The sequence below is a fragment of the Rhinopithecus bieti genome, unplaced genomic scaffold (assembly GCF_001698545.2).
Source record: "Rhinopithecus bieti isolate Rb0 unplaced genomic scaffold, ASM169854v2 scaffold_29889, whole genome shotgun sequence".
Taxonomy (NCBI): Eukaryota; Metazoa; Chordata; class Mammalia; order Primates; family Cercopithecidae; genus Rhinopithecus; species Rhinopithecus bieti.
Genome location: NW_016812832.1, coordinates 1 through 18,089, shown reverse-complemented (window position 1 = coordinate 18,089; position 18,089 = coordinate 1). Strand labels below are relative to the sequence as shown.

The 18,089-nt window shown below is 36.1% G+C and overlaps 1 long non-coding RNA gene across 1 annotated transcript in view; it reads right to left on the bottom strand.

Annotated features, from left to right (window-relative positions):
• LOC108512003 (uncharacterized) overlaps positions 1–958 on the bottom strand; it is an 8,782-nt gene extending 7,824 nt beyond the window's left edge. Inside the window, exon 1 of the long non-coding RNA XR_001880457.1 lies at positions 913–958. This is a non-coding gene — a long non-coding RNA (uncharacterized LOC108512003). The remainder of the gene's footprint in view (positions 1–912) is intronic.
• Between the last annotated feature and the right edge of the window lie 17,131 nt (positions 959–18,089).

The window sequence follows — 18,089 nt, the reverse complement described above, 5'->3', positions numbered from 1 at the left end:
TTCTTGTGATAGTTTGCTAAGAATGATGGTTTCCAGCTGCATCCATGTCCCTACAAAGGACGCAAACTCATCCTTTTTTATGGCTGCATAGTATTCCATGGTGTATATGTGCCACATTTTCTTAATCCAGTCTGTCACAGATGGACATTTGGGTTGATTCCAAGTCTTTGCTATTGTGAATAGTGCCGCAATAAACATACGTGTGCATGTGTCTTTGTAGTAGAATAATTTATAATCCTTTGGGTATATACCCAGTAGTGGGATGGCTGGGTCATATAGTACATCTAGTTCTAGATCCTTGAGAAATTGTCATACTGTTTTCCATAATGGTTGAACTAGTTTACAATCCCACCAACAGTGTAAAATGTCCTACGAGGCCCTACATCAATTACCCCAAGACTACTTATCTGAACTCATATCCTGCCAGCTGTCAGCATTCTTCAGCCACACTGAACTTCTTTCTATTTCTTGAGGAAGTCATGGTTATCCAAATCAAATTAGTTTATAAGCATTTTAACATGCTACAGAATATTATACATAGCATTTACCAAGAGGACACAAACTGCAAGAAGAGTTATTTTCTCAATTAAACATTAAAGGAAGTTCCATTTCTTATTCGTCTATATATTAAAATGATGACATTAATATAGGGTATAATAATTCGTAAGAAAAGAAATACTGTTAAACATCTGCAATAAAGCAAAGGCCATTTAAATCATTAAACCTTCTCCAGTGATTTTAAGATTCTGGAAAACTGAATTAATTAAACTACTTTAATATTTTAAGTGGAGATATTGAGTAGATAGTCAAATGCATCATTCCAGACTTGTAGAAGGATGGCAAGAATGAATTAATTAAGATACTGATAGCATGTAGACATAATTTAAATACATAACATAACATGATATTCACCAAAATAGTGAGTATAGAGAGATAAGGGAAGAGGGCTATATAGTCCGTTAGTACCAACTGATTCTGGAATCTAGAAGCAACTGCATTTAAAGGGGAGAGGATCATAGTGGCAGGCACACATCGTGAAAGGGGAAACACTAAAGGGAGGTGCATAGTCTAGAGAAAATTTTAAAATTATCTTGTTATTCATGTGAATACTATAACAAATTACTGATAACATCCTCCTACCTGTTAGGATGAACTACTCCACTCCACCCCTCAATCGAGATTGACTAAAAGGTAGTCACCCATCATGATCAAGTCTTTTATTAATCACTTTTCAACTTAAATGTTTACTGTTCTTATTACTTTAAGCTACTATATTCTTGCTTAGTTTAGTGTTTTATTTCCCTTCTTACAACTATATTTTGAGAAATACAAATGTAAAGGTCTTTTCAAAAGTTCCTGGCACAGACAATACTCAAATTTTACTGAGTAAACAAATACAAGTTTATTCTTGGTCTTAGCAAGTTTAGTTTCATTTACTTTTAAAATATGTATACTTTAAGTTCTGGGATACATGTGCAGAACGTGTAGGTTTGTTACGTAGCTATACATGTGCCATAGTGGTTTGCTGCACCCATCAACCCATCATCTACATTAGGTATTTATCCTATCTGTTCATATGTTATTTGTCTGGAATGTGAGAGAAATCTTTATACTTGTATGTGACAATGGAGCTAACAGTGGGTGCTAAGAACACTGCCATAAAGAGTTATTAGAGCATATTGATTCAGACTTGACTGAAAATCCCTTATTGAATGGACAAGGGGAAGGCAAACTTAAGTAAAATGTACTATCTCATCTTGTCACTCTATTAGGTAAATTTATAAAATATAAATATATCAAAGTTCCTCTAATACCTAATTTGATAGTGTATTAAAACAACAGATTGGCTACATAAAATACTGTTACATTTTCATTTGTAATGTAANTAAGCATTTTAACATGCTACAGAATATTATACATAGCATTTACCAAGAGGACACAAACTGCAAGAAGAGTTATTTTTCTCAATTAAACATTAAAGGAAGTTCCATTTCTTATTCGTCTATATATTAAAATGATGACATTAATATAGGGTATAATAATTCGTAAGAAAAAGAAATACTGTTAAACATCTGCAATAAAGCAAAGGCCATTTAAATCATTAAACCTTCTCCAGTGATTTTAAGATTCTGGAAAAACTGAATTAATTAAACTACTTTAATATTTTAAGTGGAGATATTGAGTAGATAGTCAAATGCATCATTCCAGACTTGTAGAAGGATGGCAAGAATGAATTAATTAAGATACTGATAGCATGTAGACATAATTTAAATACATAACATAACATGATATTCACCAAAATAGTGAGTATAGAGAGATAAGGGAAGAGGGCTATATAGTCCGTTAGTACCAACTGATTCTGGAATCTAGAAGCAACTGCATTTAAAGGGGAGAGGATCATAGTGGCAGGCACACATCGTGAAAGGGGAAACACTAAAGGGAGGTGCATAGTCTAGAGAAAATTTTTAAAAATTATCTTGTTATTCATGTGAATACTATAACAAATTACTGATAACATCCTCCTACCTGTTAGGATGAACTACCCCACTCCACCCCTCAATCGAGATTGACTAAAAGGTAGTCACCCATCATGATCAAGTCTTTTTATTAATCACTTTTCAACTTAAATGTTTACTGTTCTTATTACTTTAAGCTACTATATTCTTGCTTAGTTTAGTGTTTTATTTCCCTTCTTACAACTATATTTTTGAGAAATACAAATGTAAAGGTCTTTTCAAAAGTTCCTGGCACAGACAATACTCAAATTTTTACTGAGTAAACAAATACAAGTTTATTCTTGGTCTTAGCAAGTTTAGTTTCATTTACTTTTTAAAATATGTATACTTTAAGTTCTGGGATACATGTGCAGAACGTGTAGGTTTGTTACGTAGCTATACATGTGCCATAGTGGTTTGCTGCACCCATCAACCCATCATCTACATTAGGTATTTATCCTATCTGTTCATATGTTATTTGTCTGGAATGTGAGAGAAATCTTTATACTTGTATGTGACAATGGAGCTAACAGTGGGTGCTAAGAACACTGCCATAAAGAGTTATTAGAGCATATTGATTCAGACTTGACTGAAAATCCCTTATTGAATGGACAAGGGGAAGGCAAACTTAAGTAAAATGTACTATCTCATCTTGTCACTCTATTAGGTAAATTTATAAAATATAAATATATCAAAGTTCCTCTAATACCTAATTTGATAGTGTATTAAAACAACAGATTGGCTACATAAAAATACTGTTACATTTTCATTGGTAATGTAATATAGCAGAAAAACAAAGTTCACTCCTTAAAAAAATAACTGAACTTAAAAATTAAAATGGTCTGTAAGCAATTTTACATATACAGATTATTATATATTACATTTACCAAGAGGCCACAAAGTGCAAGAGCAATTATTTTTCTCAATTAAACATTAAAGGAAATTTCATTTTTTATTCATGTATATTTTATATAAAAATGATGACATTAATACAGGATATAATAATTTGTAAGAAAAAGAAATATTGTGAAACAACTGCAATAAAGCAAAAGCCATTTAAATCATTAAGACCATTTCAAGTGATTTTAAGATTTTAGATAACCGAATTAATTAATTAAGCTACTGTTTTGGGGGGTGGACAGAATCTTGCTCCGTCCCCCAGACTAGAGTGCAGTGGCATGATCTCTCCTCACTGCAACCTCCACCTCCCGGGTTCAAGCAATTCTCCCTGCCTCAGCCTCCCAAGTGATTACAGGCACCAGCCACCACACCCAGCTAATTTTCTTATTTTTTAGTAGAGACAAGGTTTTGCCATGTTGGCCAGGCTGGTCTTGAATTCCTAATCTTAGGTGATCCATCCACCTCAGCCTCCCAAAGTTCTGGAATAACAGGCATAAGCCACTGTGCCTGGCCAATATTTTAAGAGGAAATATTGAGTAGACAGTTGAATGAATCATTCAGGAGTTGTAGAAGGATGTCCAGAAGATATTAATTAGGAGTCTGTTAGCATACAGACATATTTTAAATACTTAATATAAAATGATATCACCAAAATAGTGAGTATAGAGAGGTAAGGGAAGAGGACTAAGGATGAATTTCTGGAGTTTCATCATTACAAAGTTAGAAAGAAAAAGCAGAAAGAACATGAACTAAAATGGAGTAACTACTCAAATAAAATAAAAACCAAAAGACCTTGATATCCTGGGATTTCAGGAAAGAAACCATCACAGAGGATTGAATGATCTGCTAAATAAAATGCTGCTGAGAGATGTCTGTTCTGTTCAATAGAGCCAAGCAAAAATGGGAATATTGGAATTTAATAGAGTGAATACAGAGTCTTCAAAACTGCAAAAATTGACAGAAAATTAGGCCATAGGTAGCTGAATTTAGCTAATTAGGTTCAATAAAGAGAAACACAAACAACCGAAATTTCAACAAGAAATGTTTATATAAAGAATAATTAACTATAGCAAAGATTTGTATTTGGAATAAGAAATAATTGTAAAGTTAGAAGTTAACAGAACTCTAACACAGAAATAAAAGACATGAGAAGCAGCTCCTACCTATAGCACCGAGTTGCCACACTCAAGGAAGAGCCCTCCTACCAGTACCAGCTCCCAGAGCTTTAAGAGGGAACAGCTGTTGTTCACCAGGAGCGAAGTCGCCGACATGTTGCAGTAGCAGAAATTGCTTAAAATCCATCTGGAATGTACCACATTTCTTTTCAGTAGTGTAATCACTTGTTCCCTAAATAAGGACTTGTATGAATGGCCACATGAGGGTTCAGCTGTCTATTACTTTTAATCAGTGAAATTGACCTATCCATGAAGAGGCAGATATAAATAAATAAGACAAGGAGACCCTATGGAGCTTTAATTTATTAATGCAAATAAAACTTCAAACAAGCCTACAGGCCCTAGCCTACTGTCCCTACATTAAAAATTTTGGTTGGGATGACCTAGGAGCATAGTTCAACCTCCAAACAACCTAAACTAAGACTGCAGTAAGCCAAACAAATTTGGATAGATAGATAGATAGACAGATAGATAGATATCCAATAATTTTATCAATGGAATAAGTTACCCTAGGGATAACGGCTCAATCCTATTCTAGAGTTCATATCGACAATAGGGTTTACAACTTCGATATTGGATCAGGACATCCTAATGGTATAGCCACTATTAAGGGTTCGTTTGTTCAACGATTAAAGTCTTGCATGATCTGAATTCAGACTGGAGTAATCCAGGTTGGTTTCTGTCTATTGAACATTTCTCTGACTACAAAAGGAAAAGAAAACCAGGATCCACTTCACATTTCACTGATTAAACCAGGGTCCCCATAGATGATGCTATCTCAATCTGACACATCATCACACACCCTATCCAAGAGCAGGGTTTGTTAAGATGGCAGAGCCCAGCAATTGCATAAAACTTAAAACTTAATAATCAGAGGTTCAATTCCTCTTCTTAACAACATGCCTATAATTAACCTTCTACCACTGATTATTCCCACTCTACTCACTATAGCATTCGTTACATTCATCGAACGAAAAATCTTAGGCTACATACAGCTGCACAAAGGACCTGACATTGTAGGTCCCTATGGGCTGCTTCAGCCATTCGCTGACACAGTAAAACCTTTCACCAAAGAACCCTTACGGCCCTCAATATCTTCTATTACGCTTTATATTATTGCTTCAACCCTGGCCCTTTCTATTGCTCTCCTCTTATGAACTCCCTTCCCTGTACCAGATTCCCTAATTAATTTTAATTTAGGCCTCACATTTATACTAGCCATATCAAGCCTAGCCGTCTACTCTATTCTATGATCAGGATGAGCATCTAATTCAAAATATGCACTAATCAGTGCATATGAGCTGTAGCCCAGACAATTTCATATGAAGTCACCCTAGCCGTTATCGTGCTATCAGTTCTACTGATACGAGGCTCATTTAACCTATATGCACTTATCACAATGCAAGAAGTCCTGTGACTGCTCCTACCATCATGGACTCTAGCCATGATATGATTTATCTCCACTCTAGCAGAAACTAACTGAGCACCCTTTGATCTGACAGAAGGAGAGTCAGAGTTAGTCTTAGGCTTCAACATTGAATACAACGCAGGCTCATCTGCCCTCTTCTTTATAGCAGAATATATGAATGTTATTATAATAAATGCCCTAACTACTACTATTTTCCTAGGAGCACTACACACTTCATATTCGCCAGAGCTCTGTACCACAAACTTCATTCCCAACACTCTTCTCTTAACCAGTCTGTTTTTATGAATTTGAACAGCATACCCTCGATTCCACTACTGGGGACACTCTACTACAAACTCCTCTAAGAGGGAGATTAGGTAGATGCTACTCGCCACAGTGCACTGCAGAAGGCAGGCACTGGAGATGCTGCATTCACTACAAGAACCTGTTCAGTGGGTACACCTAAACCAGCAAGCAAAATCTTTTCTCCTACAATGTTTCTCCAGCATCCTCTATTTGAGAAAGCATACTGTAACATCAGCTGGCAAAGAGAAAATGTTTAAAGGACCAACGTCCATTTTTAAGTATCAGTTAAAAAAGAACTTTTTAGCCAAAGGTGGATAAGTTAATAAAAGGCAAGCATGCAGAGTGAGGTCAGGCGCGTTTGTATGCTCATGGGTATGATCCAGAAGAGAGGGAAAATGGACTGATGTAAGAGAGAATACAATTGTTGAAATAGTTTTTGAATATGTTACAGTGTGTAGTATTTTGTGTGCAAGTGTATGGATCGAATTTAGAAAAGATAATTGGAAAATTATTTATATCAACTAAAGGCATAAATATATGTTTGCCGATGTTAGTAGGACAGGAGACCTGACAATGTGTCTGTTTATTTGGATCCTGCTTTTGACTAACATTAGTTCACTATTTGAACATGGGAAGTATATTAAGTTTCATTGGACTGCAGTGTCCACATTTGGGCCAGGAGGAATTTGAACCTATAATTCTAAGGAATTATTTTGACAGTAATACTCTATGAGTAAAAATAAGTTAGAGTTTACTAAGAATTGATGTCTATTCAAAGTTAAACTGCATAGACAATTTTATAAGGAAATAAGATGTATATGCCTCCTATTGTAGTTTAGACATTCATCCCTCAAACCTCATGTTGAAATTTAATCCCCAGTGTTGGAGGTGGGGCCTAATGAAAGATGTTTGTGTCACTGGGGCGGATCCCTCATGAATGGCTGGTGCTGTCCCTATGGTAATGAGTGAGTTATCACTCTATTAGTTACACAAGAGTTGGTTGTTAAAAAGAGCCTGGACCCTCCTACTGTTATCAAAAAAATCCCCGTTTTGTTCTCCTGGCAAGTAACAAATGATTCTCCACGAGAATGCAGATTTTGATCAATAGGAGATATATTCTTGGCACAAGAAAGGAGGCCACTGGGAGTACTCTCAAAAGGAGTGTCTCCCCAAGAGAAAGTGACAGGAGGGTTTATGGGGTGATGGAGAGGGGAGAGGGTGCATCATTGCGTGTAGAAAAGGGGTCTCAGTTGCACAGACACAGTGAGTCATCTTGCTAGCACATGGATTGCATATTATGGTGATGAAGCTGTAACTCTTCTCAGAGTAGAGACTTTGGCACAGTAATGAGGAAAGTTTATTCCAGTGTATCTATAAGTTGCTGGGATCTGTCAGAAACTAGTTTTAACAAACTAGGTAACTTTATGTCATACAACCTTTAGAAAGTAACAAGCTACAGGGTCAGAGGCTGTAAAACAGGCTGATTGCTCAATTTTATTAAATTACTGTAATCCCTGGAGTCCCCTTTATGTACTTACATCCTACCTCTCTCTTGCTTCCTCTCTTACCGTGTGATCTATGCACATGCTGGCTTACCTTCACTTTCTGCCATGAGAAGAAGCAGACAGAGGCTCTCACCAGAGGCAGATGCAGGTGCACTGCTTTTTGTACAGACTTCAGAGCTGTAAGACAAACGAACTTGTTTTCATTATAAATTATCTAGCCTCAGGTATTCCTTTATAGCAACACAAAACAGACTTAGGCAGAAAATTGATACTGAGAGTCAGTGTTGCTATAAAGATTCCTGAAAATGTGGAAGCAGCTTTGGCACTGGGTAATGGGCAAAGGTTGGAAAAGTTTGGAGGGCTTCAAAAAATAAACCAAGATGAGGGAAATTTTTGGAACTTCTTAGAGATTGCTCAAGTGATTATAACCAGTATGTTGATAGAAATATAGACAAGAAAGGCCATACCAACAAAGTCTCAGATGAAAATGAGGAACTTACTGGGAACTAAAGCAAAGGTCACCCTTGTTCCACTACAGCCAAAAAAAAAAAAAAAAAAAAAAAAAAGAAAGAAAAAGAAACTTGGCTGAATTTTGTCCATGTTCTGGGGTTTTCTGGAAGGTTGAACTTAAGAGCAATGACCTAGGGTATATTGTGGAAGAAATTTCTAAGCAGTAAAGTGCTCAAGAAGTGATATGGCTGTATTTAACAGCGTGTAGTCATATCAGCAGCAAAGGAATGACTAAAGGTGGAATTTATAGTAAAAAGGGAAACAGAGCATAAAATTTTAGAAAATTTGAGCCTGGTCATGTGGTAGAGAAGGAAAACACAGTTTCAGAAGAAGAATCCAAGGATGCTGTGGAGCAGCCACTGACTAGAGAAATTAGCATGACTAAAGGGGATCCAGATGCTAATAGTCAAGATAATGGGAAAATGCAATTTCAGAAAGTTTGGAGGCAGCCCCTCCCATCACAGGCCCAGAGGTCTAGAATGACAAAATGGTTTTGGGGGACAGGTTCAAGGAACCACTTCCCTGTGCTACTTTGGAGAGTTGCTCCCCATATCCCAGCTGCTCCAGCTGTGGCTTACAGGGCCCTGGGTACTGCTTAGGCCATTGTTCCAGAGGACACATGTAGTAAGCCTCTGCAGCTTCCACATCTTGTTAAGTCTGCAAGTGCCCACAATGCAAAAGTGGTGGAAGTTTGGCAGCTTCCATCTAGATTTCAGAGGATGTGTCAGAAAGCCTGGGAGTCTAGGCAGAGGCACCACAAAGAATAACTGCTAGGGCACTTCCCTGTGGAACTGTGAGAGCAGAGCCACTGCCCTCCAGACCCTAGAATTATAGAAACACTGGCAGTCTGCACCTCAGCCTGGAAAAGTTGCAGGCGGTCAATTTCAATCCCTGAGAGCAGCCACATGGGCTGCACCAAGCAAAACCATGAGACCATGAGAGCCCACCTGTCATCTCTCACACTGATGTGCCCCAGATGCCGGACATAGAGTTACAGGAGATGATTTTGGAGTGTCAAGATTTAATGTCTCTCCTGCTCGATTTTGGACTTGCATTTGGCCTGTTACCTCTTACTTTGGGCCAGTTTGTCTCTTTTAGAATGAGAATGTTTACATGTTTACCTGATGCTTGCATAATCTTTGTATCTTGGAAATAAATAATATGTTTTTTGTTTTTAGGATAACAGCTGTAACTTGCCTTGAGTCTCTAATGAGACTTTGACTTTTAAGTTGAGGCAGGAACAATTTAAAACTTTTGGGGATAATTGGAGTGGAATGATAATATTTTGTATGTGAAAAGGTACAAGATTTGATGGACAAGAAGAGAAATGCTATGGTTTGGATGTTTGTCCCCCAAAACTCATGTTGAAATGTGCTACCCACTGTTGGACTTGAGGTCTAATGGGAAGTGTTTGGGTCATGGGGAAGATCCCTCATGAATGTCTGGGTGCTGTCCTCATGGTAATGAGTGAGTTATTACTCTGTTAGTTCTCTGGAGAGATGTTGCTAAAAAGAGCCTGGTACCTCTCCCAGCTTCTCTCTCTTGCCATGTGATCTCTGCACCAGCCGGATCCCCTTAAACTTCCACTACGAGTGGCAGCATATTGAGACTTACCTAAAGCAGATGCTAGGCCATGCCTCTTGTAAAGTCTGCAGAACAGTGAGACAAATACAACTATTTTATTTATAAATTTCACAGTCTCAAGTATTCTTTGGTAGCAACACAAGCTGACTGAGACACCTCCCCGTCTTAAAAGCATACATTTTTATAATGTCTAAAACCTATACATTTACTAAAGGAGAACAAATAAACGAAAAACCCTGCAGAACTCTCTTTTGCTCAACAAATAAATGATCTCATGTACACTATAGATTCCTTCTATTGTAGTATTTTTTGTAATAATCATTACTTGCAACTTTTGAATGACAGAAAATGTTACAATTTAAAATTAAATAAACTGTGTAAAATTAGTTTATAACTTTTGTAATTTAAAATATTCCTTAGAGGGAAGGGAGCCATGTGATGTGACCATAAGTAAGTTAATTTTTCTCACACATATGTTGAAACAGTTACTACTAAGATTTTAATTTCTAAGAGTATCAGAAAAATCTGGTTTATTATTTTAATGACTCTGAAAGCTGAAACAAAAATGTCCTAGAGACGAGCAATTACACACTAACTATTCAGAGAACCACATATACACACTTTTCCATTAGAATTAAATGGAGGATGCCTTGAGGTCACCCAAAATAAAAGTTTTTACTTTAATAATATTCAAAAAGTAATTGTTATTAAAAGTGATAAATATTTGTTTACAATTTTGTCATAAATATTCAACATTCATTGTATTAGTCTTTCAAATTAAATAGTATCTTAGAAATAATCTCGTTGCTGCTGAGTTTCAAGTGATTTTATATTCTAAACATTAAGAAAATAGTGCACATAGTAAATTTATATTTTCAACATATACATCAAAATTTCTAATTTAATACTCTGAATAAATTGAAAGAAATTTTATTTACTTTTCATATGATAAATTTTAAGTTAACATAAACAATAAGGATCTGCTATTATCAGAAAATTTTTTTAGACTTCTATCACTTAACTTCCTCAGGTAGAATTTATTAATGGATACATTACTTTCCCCTCTTTTCTTTTATATTACAACCAGTAATTTATAAAATATTTTATATTTGTTGATTTGAAGTTAAGTTTACCCCCAATATTTTCTAGCTGCTGTTAACTCCCTTATCAGGGCAATTCAGGTCAGCTTAGAATTGATTTTTTCATGATTAAAAGGTGAGTGAATGATCATGTGACGCCATACTGAAATGTGTACCCACCTTATTTTCATAGATTATGATTGCAAGAAAGAGCTTCAAAACTTGTCCTATAATATTTTTTTCAGGTAGGAATTGATGCTCTGAGAATTAAAGTAGACTGTATTTTAGGTAACATTTTAAAGCTTATTAATCACTGATACATGTAAAATCAAATTTGAGAATCCAAACTCTAAAACAACGTTTTATTCCCGTGTGAGAACAAGCTTTCAAACAAACAAAATTATCTTCTGACATTTATGTCCTAACATTTAGCATGTGTTGAAATATAAGCTATCATCATGATAACCACAAAATAAATAACAACACAGATATTGAACAGCTCAATTTTTCAGGTTATACATTAAAGGGAAAGTTAGATTATTTAAACTACAAAGCCTAATTTTATTGCAATTGGAAGAAAATTGTTTCCAAAATATTTAAGTAATAGTAATCCATAAATGTTTCATTTAAATTTATAATTACATACTTGTTGTTAACTGAGCCTCTTAACATTCATTATCACCATCGTCTAAATAAACATATGTCCATGTCATTTATTTTCTCTAACAAATACTGTCTTTAATATAATTTATTGCACCATTCATGAAAATGTTACCATGTTTATATTTTAAACTACAAATTATACCTTTTAAATATATGTTGTGTAGGTCAATATTTATTATTTTCCATATCCATGATGTTTTTAATTTATTTAGCTGTTAAATATGCTGGTATAATGCTATGTGCTTTCGGCATATTTTTTCACTGAATATTTCACTGTCTGCTGTATTTTGGATATCTATTTAACACATAAAGAAAGTGGGGCTTAGTTAAATTACCCAAAATCAAGTATTGTAGAAAAAAGATTAAAAAGGATACTACATTAAGAATATTTAATATTTTTTCCAAAATTCTTTAAATGTGGTTATCAAAACATATTATTTTGTTAATCAATATTACATATGCTTTTCCTTTATTATAAATGACTTATAGGAAAATAATCTAAAAGTACTNTCTTTCTCTTGCCTTGTTGACTGAATAGAATCTCTAGGACAATGTTGAATAGAAGTGGTGATGTCTGACCGCTTTACAATAACTTTTTTTTTTTTTTTAGCCAGGGTTTTGCTGTGTCACCCAGGCTGGAGTGCAATGGCACAATCTCAGCTCACTGCAGCCTCCACCTCCTGGGTTCAAGCGATTCTTGTGCCTCAGCCTCCTGAGTATCTGGGACTACAGGCACGCGCCACCACGCCCGGCTAATTTTTGTATTTTTAGTAGAGATGGGGTTTCACCATATTGGCCAGGCTGGGCTGAAATTCCTGACCTGAAGTGATCTGCCAGCCTCAGCCTCCCAAAGTGCTGGAATTGCAGGCATGAGCCACCGTGCCCAGCCAGCTTTATGATAACTCTTGGTGGCTCTATACTGTTATCTTCAAGAGAATGTTTGCCGTTTTTGACCTTTGCCATTGCGTGTGCGTTTTAGAAATAGATTGTCAAACTCTAAACACACACACAAATGATGCAAGTATTTTAAATAAAATTAGGATAAAATTGTAGGTCATTTGAGGGGAAATTAACATTAGCATCTGGTAAAGTATGGTTTTGAGCGTTATGGTCCAAAAACATCTTGAGCATAATATATCTCTCTATCTTCTCAGATAACATTTCTCTTTTATTATTCTCTTCATAAATATTTTGCACATATTTTGCCATATTTTTCCTAAGTATTATATATGTGAACCCTGAAAGTCTGAGCCAGGTCTCAGTTAATTTAGAGTCTATTTTGCCAGGGTTGAGGACGCCCCCATGACACAGCCTCAGGAGGCCCTGACGACCTGTGCCCAAGGTGGCCGGGGCACAGCTTGGTGTTATACATTTTAGGGAGACATGAGACATCCATCAATACATGTAAAAAGTACATTAGTTCAGTCCAGAAAGGCAGAGGCAACTCAAAGCAAGGTCCCCCAACTGGAGGCTTCCAGGTCACGGGTAGGTGAGAGACAGATGGTTGCATTCTCTAGAGTTTCTGATAAGTCTTTCTGAAGGAGGCCATCAGAGCATGCATCTGTCTCTGTGAACAGAGGGATGACTTTGAATACAATGGGAGGCTGATTTGTCCTGAGCGGTTCTAGCTTGAAGGGTCCCAAGATATTTTCCTTTCACATATATTTTTGATGTCATTGTAAATTACACCTTTATAATTTCCCTTTTCTATATTTATGCAATGTTACTTATTATCAGTGTAAAGAAAACGAATTTTTTGTATGTTAATTTTGTATGTGATAACCATACTGCATTCTTTCATTAATTCCAGTTATTCATCTGAATATTCTTTTGGACTTTTAAATATGGACACCCAATTATATCATCTGCAAATAATGGCGCTTTTACTTCTTCCTTTTTAACCCTCTGTTGTTTATTTCTTTCTCTTACCTCATGATACAGGCTGGAAACTGCTCTCAATACTGAAGAGAAAGATGAAAAGGAGATCATCTTTGTCTGGCTCTTGGATTAAGAAAAAGCTTTTAACACCTCATAATTAACATGATTCTTTTCATATCCATCTCCTGAAAACAGCCTTCACCAAGTTAAGGTAAGTCCCTGCTATATTTAGTTTGTTAACAGGTTTATTTTAAAATCGTATATGACTATTGAAAAATTCTATGAGCATTTCTTTGATCTTAGTGTAATTGAATGTTTAAAAATGTTTGTTAGTTCTTTCTTTTTAAAAGAACATTGATTTACTTATTTTATTCATTCAGCCTTTTGCAATGTGCCAGGCACCCTGCTAAACATCAAGACTATAAGTCATATACAACATTGCTCATAAAACCAATGCTTTTAATTTTGATAAGATCCAATTTGTCAAGCTTCTCCTTTATGATAATTACTCTTGGTGCCAGCTGAAACACTCTGCCCTAGGTCCTGACGATCTTCTCCTATTTTTTTCTAAAAGTTTTATAATTTTGTATTTTACACTTAAGCCTGTGAGCCATTTCGCGTTAATTTTTGTAAAAGTTGTGAGCCTTAAGCTAATCTTCTTTCTTGCATCTAAATGTCTTAGGCAAGAGACATTTTCTATTGCTGTCCAATTGCTCCAGCACCATGCATTGTAAATACTACTTTTTGCCCGTTGGATTGCTTTCACATCTTTGTCAAAAATCAGTTGGGCATATTGGTGTGGTGACTCCTGGGTTCTCTGCCCTGTTCCATCGAACTATGTATCCACCCCTCTGCCAATATCACACTGTCGGCCAGGTGCGGTGGCTCACACCTGTAATCTCAGCACTCTGAGAGGCTGAGGTAGGTGGATCACCTGAGGTCAGGAGTATGAAATCAGCCTGGCCAACATGGTGAAACCCCATCTTTATTAAAAATACAAAAATTAGCCAGGTGTGGTGGCAGGTGCCTGTAATTCCAGTTACACGGGAGGCTGAGGCAGGAGAATCATTTGAACTCAGGAGGCAGATGTTGCAGTGAGCCGAGATCCCACCACTGCACTCCAGCCTGGTGACAGAGCGAGACTCTGTCTCAAAAACAAAAACAACAAACAAACAAAACAATAACAACAACAACAACAAAAAAAAACCCCACACTGTCTTGATTTCTATACGTGTATAGTAAGACTCAATATCTGGTACAATGATTCCTCCATTTTATTTTCCTTTTACAAAGTTGTTTTCCCTTGCAAATTTCAATTCCTGTTGTATCTTGCTTTTCCTATGTCCTTTGCCTTTCTCCATATATTTAATTTAATTTTTTTGAGACAGAGTCTCATGCTGTTGCCCAGGTTGGAGTGGAATGGGCATGGCCTCCTCCACCTCCCAGGTTTAAGCAATTCTCATACCTCAGCCTCCCAAGTAGCTGGGATCACAGGCTGGTCTTGAACTCCTGACCTCAGGTGATCGGCCTGCCTTGGCCTGTCAATGCGCTGGGATTACAAGTATGAGCCACTGCACCTGGCCGATTTTAGAATAAGTTAGTCTATATCTACAAAAAATCTCCCTGGTATTTTGATAGGAATGAAGTTAAACCTGGATCAATTGGGGGAGAACTGACATTTTCACCGGTTAGGTCTGCTAATCCACGAACACACAATGTCTCTTCATTTATGTAGATTTTCTTTCATTTCTTTTATTAGCATTTTATAATTTTCTGCATACAAATTCTATCCGTATTTCATTAGATGTATATGTAAGCATTTCGTTTTCTTTATATATGGTATGATGTCTTTGATTTAGGTTTTTTTTTCTTTTCTTTTTTTTTTGAGACACAGTCTGGTTCTGTCACCCAGGCTAGAGTGCAGTGGCATGATCTTGGCTCACTGCAACCTCTGCCTCCTGGGTTCAAGTGATTCTCCTGCCTCAGCCTCCTGAGTAGCTGGGACTACAGGTGCATGCCACCATGCCCAGCTAATTTTTTTTGTGTGTGTGTGTGTGTTTTTAGTAGAGACAGGGTTTCACCATTTTGGCCAGGATGGTCTCTATCTCCTGACCTTGTGATCTGCCCGCCTCGGCCTCCCAAAGTGCTGGGATTACAGGCATGAGCCACCTTGCCCAGACTGATTTAGGGTTTTACATATTCATTATTAACATATAGAAATGGAATTATGTTTTGTGTGGTGATTTTTTACCCTATGACCTTGTGGAACTCACATAGTTCTAGGATATTTCAGTTGATTTTTTGTGGTTTTCTACATACATAATCATATCACCTGCAAATAGAGACAAAAATAAAATATTTTATTCTTTTCCAGTCTTCATATTTTTTCTTCTTCCTGCTTACTACTGGCTATAACTTCCAGTACTGTGTGTTGAAGAACAATGTCTTGTCCCCAGTGTAAACGCCTGCATTTTTGAAAGGTATTTTCATCAGGTACAAATTTCCTGGCTGGCAGTTATTTCTTTCAGCAGTTTAAATGTTCTTCTATTTTCCTAGATGCCTAGTTACTATTATTGCTCCTTTGAGGGTTATGTGCCTTTCTTTGCTGACTACTTTAAAGATTTTCTCACTGTCTTTACTTTTTAGCAATTTCTATATGAGATGACTATGTATGCCTTTTCTTTCTATTCATTCTGCTTGGGGCTTATAGGTTCTTTGGATCTGTGACTTGATGTCTTTCATTAGTTTGGGAAATTTTGCTTTTTCTCCATTTTCTGTCTCCTTCACTTGTGAGACGTGTATCACACCTCTTCAGGGTGCCTTATGTGCCTCTCCTGTGCTTGTGTATTTTTTCATCTTGTTTTTTCCAGCCTTCCTTCAGTCTGAATATTTCCTGTTGACCTGTTTCCCACATCACCGATTCTTTCTTTAGCTGTGTCTATCCTGCTTTCAAACTCATTCTTAACTTTAATTATTTTAGTTTTCAGTAGTAGAACTTCAACTTGACTATTTTTATAAATATTCTAGTTCTTCGGGGGCTCAATTGTGTTATCTCTTTTTAAAATTGTATTTATCAGAGTTATGTAAAATCCATGCTTGATAAGCTTAATATCTGGAATACTGGGAGCCTTTCTTTTGCTTATTTTTTCCTCTTGATCTGTCTCTTGGATTGACTGGTGATACTTGTTTCAGCGCACTTTGCATGAAAACTTGTTAAGGCTCTGAATGATGCAATATTCATGGAGAAAACTTTTTTTAATGTTTCTTTTGGACATTTATAGTAAGAGCAGATCACCTTTATCTAATGATTGTTTTTACTTCTTTGTGGCTTGGTTTCAGTGTCTGAAGTCCTGATTTATTTATTTATTTATTTATTTATTTATTTTTTGAGAGGGAGTTTCGCTCTTGTTGCCCACGCTGGAGTGCAATGGCGTGATCTCGGCTCAACACAACCGCGGTCTCCCGGGTTCAGGCAATTCTCCTGCCTCAGACTCCTGAGTAGCTGGAATTACAGGCCTTCGCCACCATGCCCGGCTAATTTTGTGTGTGTGTGTGTATATATATATATTTATTTATTTATTTATTTTATTTATTTATTTATTTTGAATAGAGATGAGTTTTCTCCATGTTGGTCAGGCTGATCTCGAACTCCCAACCTCAGGTGATCCACCCACCTTGGCCTCCCAAAGTGCTGGGATTACAGGCGTGAGCCACTGCGCTTGGCCTTGCTTTTATTTTTCCTGTCTTTGAGGACAGGATAAGAGGTTAGGTGGACCAAATATGACATCATAAACTTGTTTGTAAAACATTGCATATATATGTGTGTGTGTGTATATACATATGCATATATATGCATAAAACATTGGATATAGATAGTAAGGAGTCATGATGTTATTTTAAAAGCTGATAAACATCAATATGAAATCACGAGCTTGTTTGTAAGACATTGCATATGTATGTGTAGTAGGAAATCACTGATGCTATTTTAAAAACTGATAAACATACTGAGATAATTTGAAATACTAGCAAAATGTTCATTGACATAGAAACTATCTATACAAATTTAGAAGCAAAAGCCACAAAAAGGTGGCAAATTTAAAGAGGAAAGGGCTAAGGAAAGAAAATAAACGTAGACTTTCAGCAGATAATCTGGATACTAGAGATTTAAAAGAAATTTGCTGTATTATTGGTTCATGAAGTAATTTCACTTCTCAGTTGACAGGGTAGACAAAAAATATTAGAAAGTATCATATAAAATAATATTTACCAGTTAGCATTACTTTGGCCATTTCTAAAGCAGTTCAGAGACACTATTAAAAACATATTTTGTTTTACTGATTATTAGAATCTCACTATTTTCTATTTTGTGATTATAATTCACCATATGGACAGTATCATACAGGAGGTATAATTAATTGATTATTTTTATAAACAACACCCCATTAATATTTTACATAAAAGTTAGCTTATACTTAGCTAAATTTCCTTAGTATGTATTTAGCAGAAAGAATTATATTAGTAAGTTTCTTTTAAATATGTAATTCTAAAGATATCTAATTATAATTAGATAGGAATTAATAAGAGTT